The sequence below is a fragment of the Pongo pygmaeus genome, chromosome 14 (genome assembly GCF_028885625.2).
Source record: "Pongo pygmaeus isolate AG05252 chromosome 14, NHGRI_mPonPyg2-v2.0_pri, whole genome shotgun sequence".
NCBI lineage: Eukaryota > Metazoa > Chordata > Mammalia > Primates > Hominidae > Pongo > Pongo pygmaeus.
In genome coordinates, this window is record NC_072387.2 from 75,040,966 (window position 1) to 75,056,168 (window position 15,203).

Below are 15,203 nucleotides of genomic sequence, written 5' to 3' on the forward strand. Positions count from 1 at the left end.
GGAGGCGGAGGTTGCAGTGAGCTGAGATCGTGCCATTGCACTCCATCCTGGGGAACAAGAGCAAGAGTTCATCTAAAAAAAAAAACACACACACAAAACACCATATAGACAGGATGGCCCATTAAGTGAGCATCAGCCATCTTATGCTCTTGACTACCAGTGTTTGTGGAAGAAGCCATGAATACAATAAGTGTGGCTGTAGAAAGAAAAGCTATGCATGGATCCAGTGGTTTAAGCTTCTTTTCGAAAAACAAGATCTACCTTCCACTCATGTTTGAAAGTCTAAAGTTTACAAAACAGATATCAATGATGAGCCCCTGAAATGGTGCTAATGGCTCCAAGGAGACTAATTCAGTTGCTCATGAGAAGATAATTATTTCCAGTCCTTGTATCCTGGAGAGGAGCATTTCATCCAAAACATAATTAGCTCTTAATTTATTACTGATTTTCCTTCCCTGCCCATAGTTTTACTGATAACACCAACATCTAAGATTTATAACATGTGACAACATTTCAGTTTAAAAGATCCATTTTATATAAAAGACAGGGTGACAATAAGAACATGATTATGAGATCCACTGATTCTATTCCATGTCATATTATCCAGAATTACCAGGCTAATGGTAAAATGGGACGTCTTATTAAAGACGCAACTATGGTACCATGTCCAACAAAACACTCCTCAGGGTTGCAGTGTTGTCTGCAAGAATACAGTGTATGCATTGAAATGATTTCTTGAAATATGAAATTTGAATCGAATGGTAGAACATACAAGTTCATTGATGAAAGAAGACTGGCCTTTTTCACCACCACTGCCAGTCACCTGTGAGGAATTTATGCTTCCTTCTTCTGAAATCTTAGGTTCTGATGGATTAGATGTCTTGGTTTCTGAGGCGTGAGAGGTGAGAACATTTGTAGTAGGGAACACAGTAGAACAGGGTTCTCTATTACATAATGGTGGCAGGGAGTATGTGTTGACATCGGAACATCCTCTTGGGTCTCTGGTGGTCTTCCATGCCTAGCATAATGGGGAAAAAACAACTGGAGCAATTGAAGTTAGGGTTAAGGATCTCAAGGGCTTGGACTTCTCAGAGATGAAGGTCTGGGTCACTCCATCAGGCAAGCAACGAAGACCAGATGAAATGCTGCTTGAAGGGCTGGCATATCTAGAATTGGTGGTGGAAATGTGAGAGGAAAAATATCACTAACAACCTGGGGGCTAGTTGGAGTAAATATGATTGTAGCTTCTGTAGCTTATTTCGCTGACCACTGCATATTACATCATTTGTAGAGACCGTGAAGACTAAGTAACTGAGAAGATTTAATGCAGGGTGCATATGGATTGAGTTCAGGGTGTGCTTTTCATCCCTTTATTACTAATATCCCAGCTGTCCATCCTCCATCCCTCCCCCATGATTTCTGCCAAGGACAAAGTAGGAAGGGCCCACAGAAAGTGCAACTCAAAAAGACGGGAATAAACACTCTGAAGAAGCAATGTTTGATCAATTGAAGTGAAAGCTAATGGATAAATTATTGGATTGGACAATCTTGAAAAGCATCGTATATGCTTCCTAGAAGCATCTGTTGCCCATAACAATAAACTCAAAAATGCACGTTGGTATTGTTGTTTCCCTCCTCCGTGCCTCACTCTCCCTAGTTCTTCCCTCCTGCACCCTGGTATCGGTTCTCAAACTATTTGCACACAATGCCTCACCTCAAGTCTATGTTTGAGGAAATTCAAGCTAAGACAAGAAATTTTATCCTCGGCCCCCCACCTCATATTTAGTATTGTTTAAATCATTACAGCAGTAATATATTTATTTCTAACACCTGATTTTTAAAAGTAGCAAACAACCAAAGCAGACCGTGTCCCATAGCATAGACTATTACGCATACATTAGCATGCTTTGGTTATTTTCAGCACTTTTTTCCCTTACGGCCTCAATGTCAATTAATAAGACAAAGAGTTGCGTATGTTTAATTTTAAAGTACTCAAGAAGGATTGATAAACTGTCCTTTTTAATACAATGGGGGGGGGTCACTTGAAAGATGAATATCTGTTATTGAGGAATACTTTGAAGTCGGTTCTCTGCTCTCTTTCATGAAAAGAGACAGCAAGAAAATCTGAGAAAGTAAGTAGGTTATCTAAGGTAACTCCAGAGGATTATGAACAATATCCTGCTTGTTACTTGTACAGATCTCTTCATTCATCCAAACCACTAATATTTTGATCATCTGCTAGGTTCCAGGAAGTTTTCTGGATGTTTAGAGTACAGCAGTGAATAAAATAAAGAGCCTCTGACTTCTTGCAACTTATATTCTGTTTGGTAAATTGAACAAAATAATAAGCGTGTATGTCATGTAGTGATGCATGCTAAGAAGAAAATGATTAGAAAGGTAAAGGGAGATAAAAGGGACAAAAAGGGCTGAGGACTGGCATCTAGACAAGGGAATAAAAAAAGGCATTCTTAAGAAGATGACATTTCAACAGCATCCTGAAGGAACTGAGGAAGTGAACCATCAACTATTTGGGGATAAGTTTTCAAGACAAAAAGAATAAAAAGGCAAAGGATCTGAGGCAGGAACATGCAGAGCACACAAGGAAAGAGTGCTGAGGCCAGGGCAGGGTGCAAAGGGGAGGTGGGAAAGAGAGGCCAGATTGCCGAGGGGCATGTAGGCCACTGTAAGACCTTTGCTTTTTTCTTTTCTTAGAAAGATGGAAATGCCCATGAGTGTTTTATGTGCAGGGAAACCTTGACATAAAAAGAAGACGCAAATCAGAAGTTTGATGAGATCCTAAGCAAGTAGTGTGGTAACAATAGGGTCTCAGGATTCCACTAACTTTCAAAGCACACAAAATTAATTGGAAATGTAAACATTAAGTAAAACTATTTAAACTCCACTTAAACTCTATAATAATGTGAACTCAGTTTTTAGGCCACTCTTTCTCTCTTTTCTACTCTCTCAATATCTGAGATTGTTGACTGCTAAAATATCACTAATTTTACTATAATCTGCTACCATAGAACATTTGGCAGACAAAGTTGTGATTGCCTGTCTCTGAAAGCTTCACAGACAGAATGCAGAAGCCATAGATAATGCTGAGCCTCAGACCCGAGGGATTGCCCTTGGTTAATTGAAAAGTTTATTTTTTTGTCTCTTTTTATAATGCTGTGTCATCTAGGGGTCCCCAGTCCAATGGCTTGTGTTCTGTTGCTTAGTTCCTCATGTCTACTGAACAGCTGCTAAATGTGGCAGCCTGGTGTCAGAGACCACAAGTCACGTTTCCAGCACACGTTCCCACATTACCATCATCATTTCACATTTTAAAAGGATATCAACTGAAAATGAGGTGCCAATCTACAAAAGCCATTATAAAGCCCATTTATTTATATAGATAGAAAGATAAAAACATATAAAACTTGATGCTTAAGTAAATTTTATTTTATATAAAAATAAAAAGTTATTTAACACCAGAATTATTTGTTGGCTGAAATATCTCAAAGGGGTACCCTGACATATATTTTATATTTATGGATTATATATTGCAAAGGAAACACATGATTCTTTTTTAGTTGACTAGCCTGAGGTTTATCGTATACCTTATATACCTATGCCCTTGATTTTATTTTCTCAAATGAGCAGAGATTTGAAAATGGCTCTCATGAAATTCAATTACCATTTCTTAATGTGCCAGGGCTTCCAAAGAATATAATTATGGTAAATCCTCAGAGATTATCCCAATGATCAATGGAAAGTGTTTGCAGGGTAGAAAACATGTTGCCTAATCTGCTCTCAAAAACAAATTTATCTACCAAAGGTGGTCTTTATAGTAAACCGATGAGCAATTTTATTTCCGCCACCCAGAGCCAAGAACTGCACTGGTTTCCCAACTTTGCACTTCTGCCATATGAGAGCACAGCCAGGAGAGAGAGAAGAAATGGGTAAAAATGGCAGCATGAAGCTGTGTACACCAGCAGGTGTCTAGTCACAGCCTCTGTGCCATAGTATATCTGAGTTTCCTAAGCAACTATGGTCCCTAGGAAACTGGTTAAACTGCTTCTGTATAAACTATTTACTGAGCAATTCCTCCTTCAAAACAGCTTTATGTAGAGAGTGCAAGAACGTGATGGGAGAATATTTTCCACTTCCTCAGTTCTATAGATCTTCTTGTGGAGTATTTTAGAACTATACTGAATAAATGTGAAACCATATTTGTCACGGTTTTTTATTAATTTTCTGCTTATTTCATTGCATATAATACAGAGAAAGCAATGCTGTAGAATATTGTTCTTCATTTGGTAGTTTTGGAGAGCTAGAGAAATTACCCAATTTGCTTATGGAACTAATTTGTGCTATTGCTCTCCCAAACAAGGCACATAAATGACATACACTGTAACTTGGGTTCAATAGAACATTGCATTGACCTGTCTTATAATGAGTTACATCTTATCATTACTAAATTGAACCATATTTATGCACTATCATGAGAAACATGGAGTTACATTTTTAATACTGTTAAAAATGCATATCTTAATTAAAATACATACCTTTTTGTGATCTCCATGTTTTATTTGCATGTTTATGAAAGTTAATTTTTATTACTGCTTTCATTTATTAATCCAACCTTTAAATATATCCTGTACATTTCCGTTTCATTAACTTTAACACAAGATTTGCAATTTAGAAATAAAATTTGTCTAGGGCCAAAATATGTGTGAGTTGACAAAAGATAGAAAAGAGAGTTATAAAAAAATCTTTATCTGTAAAGTTCTTGATTCACATTATGGTGTGGTTTTTTAAAAAATTTTTTTATTTTTATTTGAGACGGCATTTCCCTCTGTCACCCAGGCTGAAGTGCAGTGGTATGAACTCGGCTCACTGCAAGCCCCGCCTCCCGGGTTCACGCCATTCTCCTGCCTCAGCCTCCCGAGTTGCTGGGACTACAGGCGCCCGCCACCACGCCCGGCTAATTTTCTGTATTTTTAGTAGAGACGGGTTTTCACCATGTTAGTCAGGATGGTCTGGAGCTCCTGACCTTAGGTGATCCGCCCGCCTAGGCCTCCCAAAGTGCTGGGATTATAGGCGTGAGCCACCGCACCTGGCCTATGGTGCTTATTACAGTAGAAAATAATGCGTTTGTTTTCAGATCTATTTTATCCATTAGAATACAAGTCCCATAAGAGCAACTATAGTTTTCATTTTTAAACTCTAGCTCAGAGAAGGTCATGAATGTTTAGCAGATTAAAAAAAAAACTAGTACAAGATAGAGTGAACTGAACACCCCACAAAATACCTGGAAAAGCTGGATCTGCTCAGTTTTTCACAACAAAACATGTATTGCTTTTCTCTGCTTTATTTTTAACTTGCATATATTAATATGTTAAAGAAAGTAAACTTGTTACGTTCTTATCGCCCTAAATTAAGTACTATTCATAGACTATAATTGTCTGCTTCTCTTTCTGCAGATATATATACATATATACTATACACATGCTTTTACTTAAATAAAATAATGTGATATTACTTTTAAAATATACATATTTGTCTTGTTTTCTCCGCCTTATACCACTCCTGCTCTAAGCCTTTCATTTTTTATTATTGTAAAATTAGTTTAGTAGAACTTCGTATGTATTGTAAGTTTTAGCATTAGAAATACTAAGGCAAATTTTTTGACTCGATGCTGTTTACATCTCTTGCCGTATTTTGGATACTTTTTACATATTCAAATATTTCTATATTTTCTGATATAATTTTCAACATTTCAGTATTTTTTAAAATCCTCAATCTCTAGATTATAAAGTTAAGCTTTTATATTATATTTTCACATTTTTATTTGCTTTATTTTCTACATTTATGTCACCAGGGATGATAGAATTTATTTTTGTTCATAATGTAAAATCAAAGTTCAAATTTATTTCATTCCAGAGTGAGCTGGATGGAGGCTTTCCCCATTCCAACATACACATAGAAAACAGAGGGCTAATTAGCCAGAGAGGATCCCTTTAATCTTAGAAATTGGCTGTTATTCATTATTGAGTGTCCAGAGCACACCAACACCTAAATTACATAACAATATTTTTAATAATAATTTTTTGTTAATCTTTTTAAGATACTTCACATTTTCTTGCTTTATTGAATAATGTTGAGTTACATTTCTTGCTGAGGACTGTTTCTGCCTTCCTCTTACTCCTTGCAATAGACTTGAAGCTCTTTACCATTCCTACCTTAAATCATTCTCTTATTTTAAAGTGGTGGAAATACAGGCTGACTTCCTTCTAGCTAATACTCCACAACCTTTATCAGTGTTTCCACCAAAAGAAATCTACATATTGAAATTCCACATATGTGCATTTCCAAGCTTTGTTTCTTTTCTCTCTGTGCTCTCTTGATAGGTGGTTCCATTATGAGTTGAATTGTGTCTCACAGAAAAGTATGTTGAAGCCCTGACTCTCAGTACCTCAGAATGTGGCCTTATTTGAAAATAAAATCGTATACCACATAACAACATTTTGGTTAATGGCAGATCTCATATAGAACAGTGGTCCATTAAGATTATAATACCATGTTTTTACTGTACTGTATGTTTCCTATGTTTAGAGACACAAATACCATTGTGTTACAATTGCTTACAGAATTCAGCACAATAACATGCTGTACAAGTTTGTAGCCTGGGAGCAATAGGCTATACCATACAGCCTAGGTGTGCAGTAGACTATACCATCTATGTAAGTATACTCTACATAGACGTTATAGTCTACTATACTGTAGAAGAGCCAATTCACTCTTCTACTTACTTACTACCATCTATCCACACTGCTCATCTTTCACATATTGGAGTATTTGATTCTGTTTGTTTATGCTGTTCTCTTGCATGAATCATTCTTCCCCATACCCACAATCATTATTTTTCATGGATGTCTCGTCATCATTATTCAAGTATCAATTTGAGTGCTGCTTTCTTAGAGAAGCCTTCTTTAACTACCCTATCTAATGCTGTTACTGTATACTGAACTTAACATGTTCATACAATGACAAAAATCACCTAATAATGCATTTCTAAGAATGTATCCCTATCACTAAGTGAAACATCACTGTAGTGTCACTGCCGATGTTAATAGTTAAGATGGGGTCATACTGGAGTAACGTGGGCTTTTAATCCAATATTAGTGCTGTCCTCACAAGAAAAGGAAAGAGACACACACACATAGAGAAGAATGTCACATGAAGACACAGAAACACACAGACCATGTAAGAATGGAGAAATAAATTGTAGTTACGCTGCCACAAACCAAGGGACATCTAGTGCTACCAGAAGCTGGCAGAAAGAAGCAAGGATTCTCTACTTGAGGCTTCAGAAGAAGCAAGGCCTTGCCAATTCCTTGAATTTGGACATATAGACTCCAAAGATGGGAGGGAATAAATTTCTGTTTCTTTAGAGTCCCCCAGTTTATAGTAATTTATTATGGCAGCCCAAGAAAGCTAACAGAGTAACACTTCCTTCCCAAGACTATATTCCAATTAAATGCATATCATCAATGTAAGTCTCCCTTTTAATGTATAGACAATCCAACAAACAAAAAAACTATATTAAAATTTGACATGCTCAACAACAAATTTTTAATTTCCTCTGCTCAACTTGCCTCTCTCCCAACCAGGCATCCTCATTTCAGTGAATGGTTTTGCTGAGTTACCCAAGCTACATACTGAAGAATCTACTCTTTCTTCTTAAAAAAACACCCATATCATTTATCACTAATCCTGCCAAAGTGCCTCTAAAATGGATCTTGCATTCTTCACAGTTTCCTACCTCTCTGCTTTACTAGTCCTGGCCACCTATACCGACCTGGATGAGTTGAATAGGCCACTAATTAGTCTCTCCCTTTCATTCTTGCTCACTTTCCGTACAAAACTTATTGATATTTAAAATGAATATAAAATAGATCTTATAACTCCTTTTCCTAGCATTTCAGTTGTTCTTCATTGCACATAGACCAGAATTCAAATGCTTTAATTTAGATTGCAAGACTTGCCTGATATGGCCTATGCCTATTTCTGCAACTTCAAGCCAATTCACTCTTCTACTTACTCACAACCATCTATCCACACTGCTCATCTTTCACATATTGGAGGATTTGATTCTGTTTGTTTATGCTGTTCTCTTGTGTGAATCATTCTCCCCCATACCCACACTCTTTTTTGTGGATGTCTATTCATCATTATTCAAGTATCAATTTAAGTGCTACTTTCTTAGAGAAGCCTTCTTTACCCTATCTAATGCTGTTACTGTATTTGCTATTACTATTAATCTATTTCAAAATATTTGGCCATTGGCTCCGTTGTACTTACCATAATATTATATAATTTACAATGTAGAAAATTGTAGATTTTTTGTATGCAAATTTGATAGCTGTCTGCCTCCCACTTTAGACTCAATTCTGTGAAGAACAGAGTCACAGCTATTGCATTTGCCACTGTATCTTGCTTCTTAGTATAAGGCCTAGTAATAAAATAGCTATCATCAATGAAGAAGAAAAGGAAGGAAGGAAAGAAGGAAGGGAGAAAGGTACTGAGGGAGAAAGGAAGGAAGGAATGACATAAACAAAAGATGTTATCCTACAATGAAGTGGCTCTCATCCAACATGCTAAACAACTGGATAGAGAGACTCATCTATTATCAACTGTTCTTGTCTCTGTTGACATGTGTCCAGCTATTGGAATCTATGGCATTGTTTTAAGTAGCCAAAGAGTGACTTTAGCTTCTAATGGTATACATTTAGCTAGTGTTTCTATTTTCTCTAAATTTTAGGTGGACAATTGTGTTTTTTAAATGTTAAGCTTAAAGAAAATCTGATTTCTTCTCCATCAAGATATTACTATCATTATCTGCAATCAATCAGTCATGTATTTATAGACTGTGCATTATCATTTGACATTTATTCTAAGAAAAACACTAAGATACATTCAAATATGTATTATATATTAAAATGTTGTTTATATTTATTTATTTATTTTTATATTTTATTCATTTTTTTGAGACAGGGTCTTGCTCTGTTGACCAGATTGGAGTGCAGTGGCATGATCATGGCTCACTGCAGCCTTGACCTCCTAAATGAATTAATATCTCAGCTCAAACTGTAGATTTTGAAAAAGAAGTTATTCAGTTATTATTGAATGTGACTAAAGCAGGATGGAAGAAGTTATCTGATTTTTCAATAATATGATTGTCCAGTTAAATTTTTTCTAACTTTAAGGAATTCTGGAAATATTAAATATTCCCATTATGTAGTTTAAAGAGGAGTGTTATAAACTGTTATCTCCAATTTTTTTCTCCTGCTTCAACTTACTGGTTCTATTTCTAAGATGCAAAACAAAGTAATGGAGGAAAGAAGAGCACACAAAAATAATATTTTGGAAGTATTTCTTCAGGGTGCTTAGGCAGCTTTCACTTAGGAATGTTCAGAAAGTATATGCCATGCTCTCAGAACATCTCCATGAACTCAGGTAGCAGAAGGAAGCAACGTGATGGGTTTCCAGTGTCAGTCATGAGCATTTTACCATAAAGCCTTAATAAACTGAAGAGCTTTGCAGTGCCTGTAAATCATATTTATAAGCCAATATAAACTTTCTCCAATAATGTAAAGGAAAACCATAGAAAATTGAAAGAGAAATTCAGTGGCCTCACTTGTGGAATCTGACCACATAATTATTAAAGACCATGGACACAGCATTTTTATGTTTTACTTTTTGGAAAAGACAGCTTGAGTTAATCCAATAGTCCCCCAAACTCTATTGAATGTGATTACAGCATAAGGTTTATATGAAAGAGCTACTAGTAAAAGAACAAAGAATTTGAAAAGTGGATAAGACTAGGCCTACACTGTTCCTCTATGATTTATTAGTGCTTCATTCCATTGAAGGTATAATTTTTCTGTCTACATTTAATAGTTTCTACTATTTTTCTATAATCAGAATAAAGTAACTAAAAATGCATATCTCACTGGTCCATAATGAATGCAGATTTAATGTTAGACAATGTCAATGAGTGGGAAAATGCAGTTATTCTCATGGCAGCAACTCTTAATTTAGGTTATCTCCCAACAAGCTGTTGGCTATTTCAAAAAATTAAAATACTCAATCCAAAACCATCTTGAGATATGTATGGTAATGCTAGACTTTTTCTCATAGCCATGTATTTAGAACTTAACATTTCTTAAAATTCTTGTTTCTTAGCAAATTGGCAGAGTTGCTGGCTTGAAGAAAATTGTTAAATTTCTGAAAAGACCATGTGTATTTTATTTTAATGTTCATCATATGTATCTTTTCCAGGAAAAGTAGTTAAAATTTGGCTTCTATATTCATATAGATGAAGGCAGCTTAGAGGCAATTTAGCTCATTCTTCTGCGTTAAGCAGTGACTATTTCCTCTGAGCAATATCAGTCTGATAAAAATCAATTCTGCTTTTCACAGACTTCTATAACAAGTTCCTGCAAGAACCTTTTCATCTAATAACAGTGTGCAAATTTCTTCATTGTATTTAATTTTTTTTTCAGTTTATCTCACCATCATAAAGGCAGAAAGAAATTTCAGGGATAATTTATCCACCCCAGTGTTTTTATATAAAAAAGTAACTGAATCTTTTAGATAGCTTGTTGTCTCTTCTATTTTTAAAGATCTTTGCTTGAAAGTTTGCTCAAGAAACACTATGCATATTTGACATCATAAGGAAAGAACTGGTAAGAATTTTCAGACAAAGATTCTGAAGTTATAAAAGACTGGGCCGCAACTGTTTTCTAAATTTGTAGTCTTGGATAAGTTATTTCAATTCTGATGCTATATTTTCTCATCTGTAAAATAACAATGATAGTACACCCTCATGTTTGTTAAAATAATTAATTTCTATAATTCAAGTGGAGTTCATATTTATTTATAATAGGAACATTGCTTTCCTGACAAAGGTTGTACTAAATTTAACTTTCTATAAAGGTAAAGTCAATATTTCATATAGGTAAGCTGGGAATTCATTTATGAGATATGGTTTAGCAAAAAATACTATAAATTAAAGGTAAAAGTATGTTAAATTATATTTACCATATCATACTCCAATAAGGGTTATGATTAGTTTGATCCCGGTTAAAAACTATTTTTATGGAATATTAATCCAAATGCTCATTTCAGGCAAGCATCTTGTCTGCAAAAAATTCTGACGACTTTTCAAACTTTATATAAAATTTCTAAGAATGAAGACACTGCTATCTTTATAAACACTATTCTGTCTTCAAATAACTATAAAGAAGTTTATGCCAACATTTCATTGTAATTCGCTCCTGTAATTTCAACCCATTTGTATCGATTATAATCCTTAGATATTGATCCCTCAATCTCATGATAGTTATTCTAATACTTAATGATATCAAGCTCCATTCTCTACTATTTTTTCCCTTCAGATTAAATCTCCCTTCAGTCATTGTTTACCTCACATAATTAAAATTCAAGTTATCTCATAACCACATTAATCCTTGATAAATGTGATCTATTTAGTCCACCAAACACTTGAGTTAGCAGCTAGGAATTGTTCTTTCCTTCTTTGATCCCCTTCCGTTCCTTAAAGGCAAGGCTCTAGCCGTATGTATATACTATGTTCCATCTTGAAAGTTTTGATTATAAACCAATCTGCATTCCTATATTCGCTAATGGCGGACATAAAGTATGTGTCCTAAGGTAATTTACTTTCTAAGGAGAATCTTGATATGCAAAACACATTAAAGTAAAAGTAAGCTCTAATGGTGGGGTGAAGTTTTATGATGTGATCATAATTTAGAAAGAAACTCAGTTCAGGGCTATATCAAATGACAACGGAGAAAGTTCCTCATTCTAACTACTCACAAAGGGTCATATTCTTTTAAAGATATATTGAGACAGACTATCAAGATTTCTCTAATTATCCATAGGGATTTTGCTACAGATACAAAAGCCCATGGACATTTTAGTCAGAGAATATTAGGAGAGCATGGCATCTTTGTGATTATTTACCACTCTTTTACAGTTGGCTGAAGTAACGCCCAGAAAATTTTAGAAATTTGTACAAGTTCATACACTTAGTTCACTTAGAAGATGTGTCTTACTTAAATCCAGGCATCCTGAGACTTAGGCCCATTTTTGTTCTATTAAGTTCATGAAACCACCATCAGTTGATGTTTGTGGGGATGAGGTGATATTTTAGACAGTAGCAAAACTATCCTGGAGTTGGCAAATTGTCAATACAAATAATCACTTATGGATGAGAAAGGATAATTTTATTTCCATTTATATTTAAAGAGATACATTAGTAGAACTTTATGTTTGCTATGGAGTATATAAATTTGCTAATGATGATATTAGAATCATCTAAGTTGTCTTTGACACATGTGTTTGTGCTCTTTTTGAGAGTTAATATCTGTGCAATCACAAATTTAATTGGAATTTACAATTAATAGGTAGACTTCTGCCTTTGTGAGCCATTCAAATTCAATATTGTCTAATGACTATTTGATTGTCATCATCAATACAATATGTATTGTCAAGCATATACCTATAACATGCAGTCATTTTAAAAATTAACACTATGTTTTATGCCAAACGGTTAATCATTGAGAATTGAGAATAGTTGTTCAGGCGACTGTGATATGTGTTGTTTGATGCGTGAGTTGCTGTGATTAAAACAATGGCCTTCAGTTTGCAGTGCCATCAGCCTGGTACATGTCACTAATACTGAATTCATTTTTTAGAGCAGGACCATACATCCAGCTTACATTGCAATTACTGCAGAGGAAAAGAGATGGAGAAGCTAAAATGAAACATTTCAAGGATGAATGGGCACTGAAAATTGGCAAAGTGGCAGAAAAGTCCAAGTATGAAGAATGAAAAAGTAAATTTATGGAGAAAAAAGAGTTTGGAAAACAGGAAAAAAAAAAGAAGATATTTTGCAGAAACATCTGTTTGCTCTTGCTAAAAATTTTAGCATTTAAATGTTCTCATTTGGGCTCTGAAGTTAGCACTTCCTTGAAGTAGTTCACACCTTTCCTATTGCTCCTGTTCAGCTACAGATCATTTTATGCAAGGCTGATTTTAACAAGAAAATGGTGCATTAATTTACAATGTGTTGAGTGTTTTAAAAGTGGCAAAATCTAGGCTTTTGTAAAATTTTAGAATCTGGAAAAAATAGAAATACTTATATAAAGCTCTTTAAAATACCAGAATGGCTTTATGCACAAAAAATTACATGCTGATTAAGAAAATTAGAAGATTCGGTAATAAAAAAAGAAGTACATCTACCTCTAAGCCAGTGGGTTTCCTATGACTCTCTAGAGTTTGTATTTAATAGTGAGGCACATATAAACTTAGACACTATTTAAATATAATTTTTATTATAATCCCTCATAATTTTCTTCCTTCCCTACCTATTCTCCCTCTTCTTTCTTCCACTGTCTTCTTTTTTTGTGTTTCCATTTTTTTCTTTCCTTTCCTTTTTTTTCTCCATTGCCTCATTTTCTTTTTTCTGTCTCTTATTTTTTTGTGTGTTTCAAATGTTTATTTGCGTTTTCATTTAAAAAATAAACTTGAAAGCAAAAAAAAAAAAAAAAAAGCCTGTTCAGGGTTCTTTCTCATCTCCCTCATTGGAGTAACTAATGTTTTGGAGTTTCATATTTCTGAAATATCTTAATATTTCAAATGCAAATAAGATAAGCAGTGGAGTATTTTGTGCATTATATATATACTTTTATATACTTTTTTGTAAATACCAAACTAATAGGCAAAATTGGCCTAAATTTATGAATGATGTTTCATTATTTAACACAATGAATTTCCCCAAATTAAAATTATAAATACAGTAATTCCTCACTTAACATTGTTGATAGGTTCTTGGAAACTATAATAAAATCTATTTTACCATAAGCCAATTGGTATATATCAGAGTTAAGTTCTCATGTCATATTTGGGTCACAAAAATATCATCAAACCCTAAAAATGACCCAAAACACTTTTAATATTAAACATTGAAACAAATGTAAGGTACACATATATTTAAGAAAGATTAATAAAAACAAGTATAATAATTAGTTACCCAATTACTCCAGTTCAGGGTTGAGGGTCACCTAAGCCCATCTAGGCAGCTTGGGGTACATGGCAGGCACCAGCTCTGGACCAGATACTGACTCATCTTGGGGTGCACTCACATGTACACCTACAGGCACTCAGATGGGACAATCTAGACACACAAATTCACCCAATGTGTATACCTTGGGATGTAAGAGGAAACTGCAGTACCTGGAAAAACCCAGGTAGACATGGGGAGAATATGCACACTCTATTCAGACAGTAGCCTCAGCCAGGAATTAATTATTTCCTCATCAATGTTATAACAAAATGACATTGAATGTAATAATGTTATTTGAGTACCTGCTGTATAAAGTTGGGGACTTCTATCGGCTAAATATTGAAGTTGAAAAAGGCTACTTTTCTGATACAATAATTACTCTCTCTTGTCAAAGTACCAAGATAATTGAACACAAAAGAACATAAACACTATTTGGGTGCTGTCTGAGTCTGTTTTTGCCACTGTAATAGAACACCCGAGACTGGGTAATTCATAAAGAGCAGAAATGTATTTTTCATAGAGTGAAGCCTGAAAAGTCCAAGATCAAGGTGCCGGTAGGTTCTGTTGTCTGTTAAGGGCTGCTATCTGCTTCCAAGGAAGGCAGAATGGTAAGCTAACTGAATGTGGCCTGTAGCCTCTCTAATAAGGGCCTTCAACACATTCACGAGGGAGAAGCCCTCCTGGTCTAATTACCGCTCAACAGCTCACTTCTTAATGCAATCACATTGACAATACCTGAATTTTGAAATGGACGTACTCAAACCACAACAATTGATTTATAGACTAAAATTATAGTAGAGAAGGGATACTGTACTTGTTTTACACGTTTGGGGTGCACACTAGACTCCAAAGTATGTATGACCCAGAAAAATAATTGAGGGACAGATTTATTATTATTTTAATATTTATAGGTGGGAAAATTAAGATAAGGAAAGGTATTAACATACACTAAGAAAAACATTAGTAAGGATAGCAACAATTTTTTCAAATGACAAACTAAACTATGGATGGTAATGGAAACAGTGAGTTATGTTACAAAGCAGATTATGTGCTGCTTTAAACCTAG

At 34.8% G+C, this 15,203-nt stretch overlaps 1 long non-coding RNA gene across 1 annotated transcript; it reads left to right on the forward strand.

Annotated features, from left to right (window-relative positions):
- Positions 1–988: 988 nt before the first annotated feature.
- LOC129011255 (uncharacterized) lies at positions 989–13,134 on the forward strand. Its single transcript, XR_008493295.2, has 3 exons — positions 989–1,186; positions 10,674–10,736; positions 12,768–13,134. It is a non-coding gene; the product is annotated as an uncharacterized LOC129011255 (long non-coding RNA).
- The last annotated feature ends 2,069 nt before the right edge of the window (positions 13,135–15,203 follow it).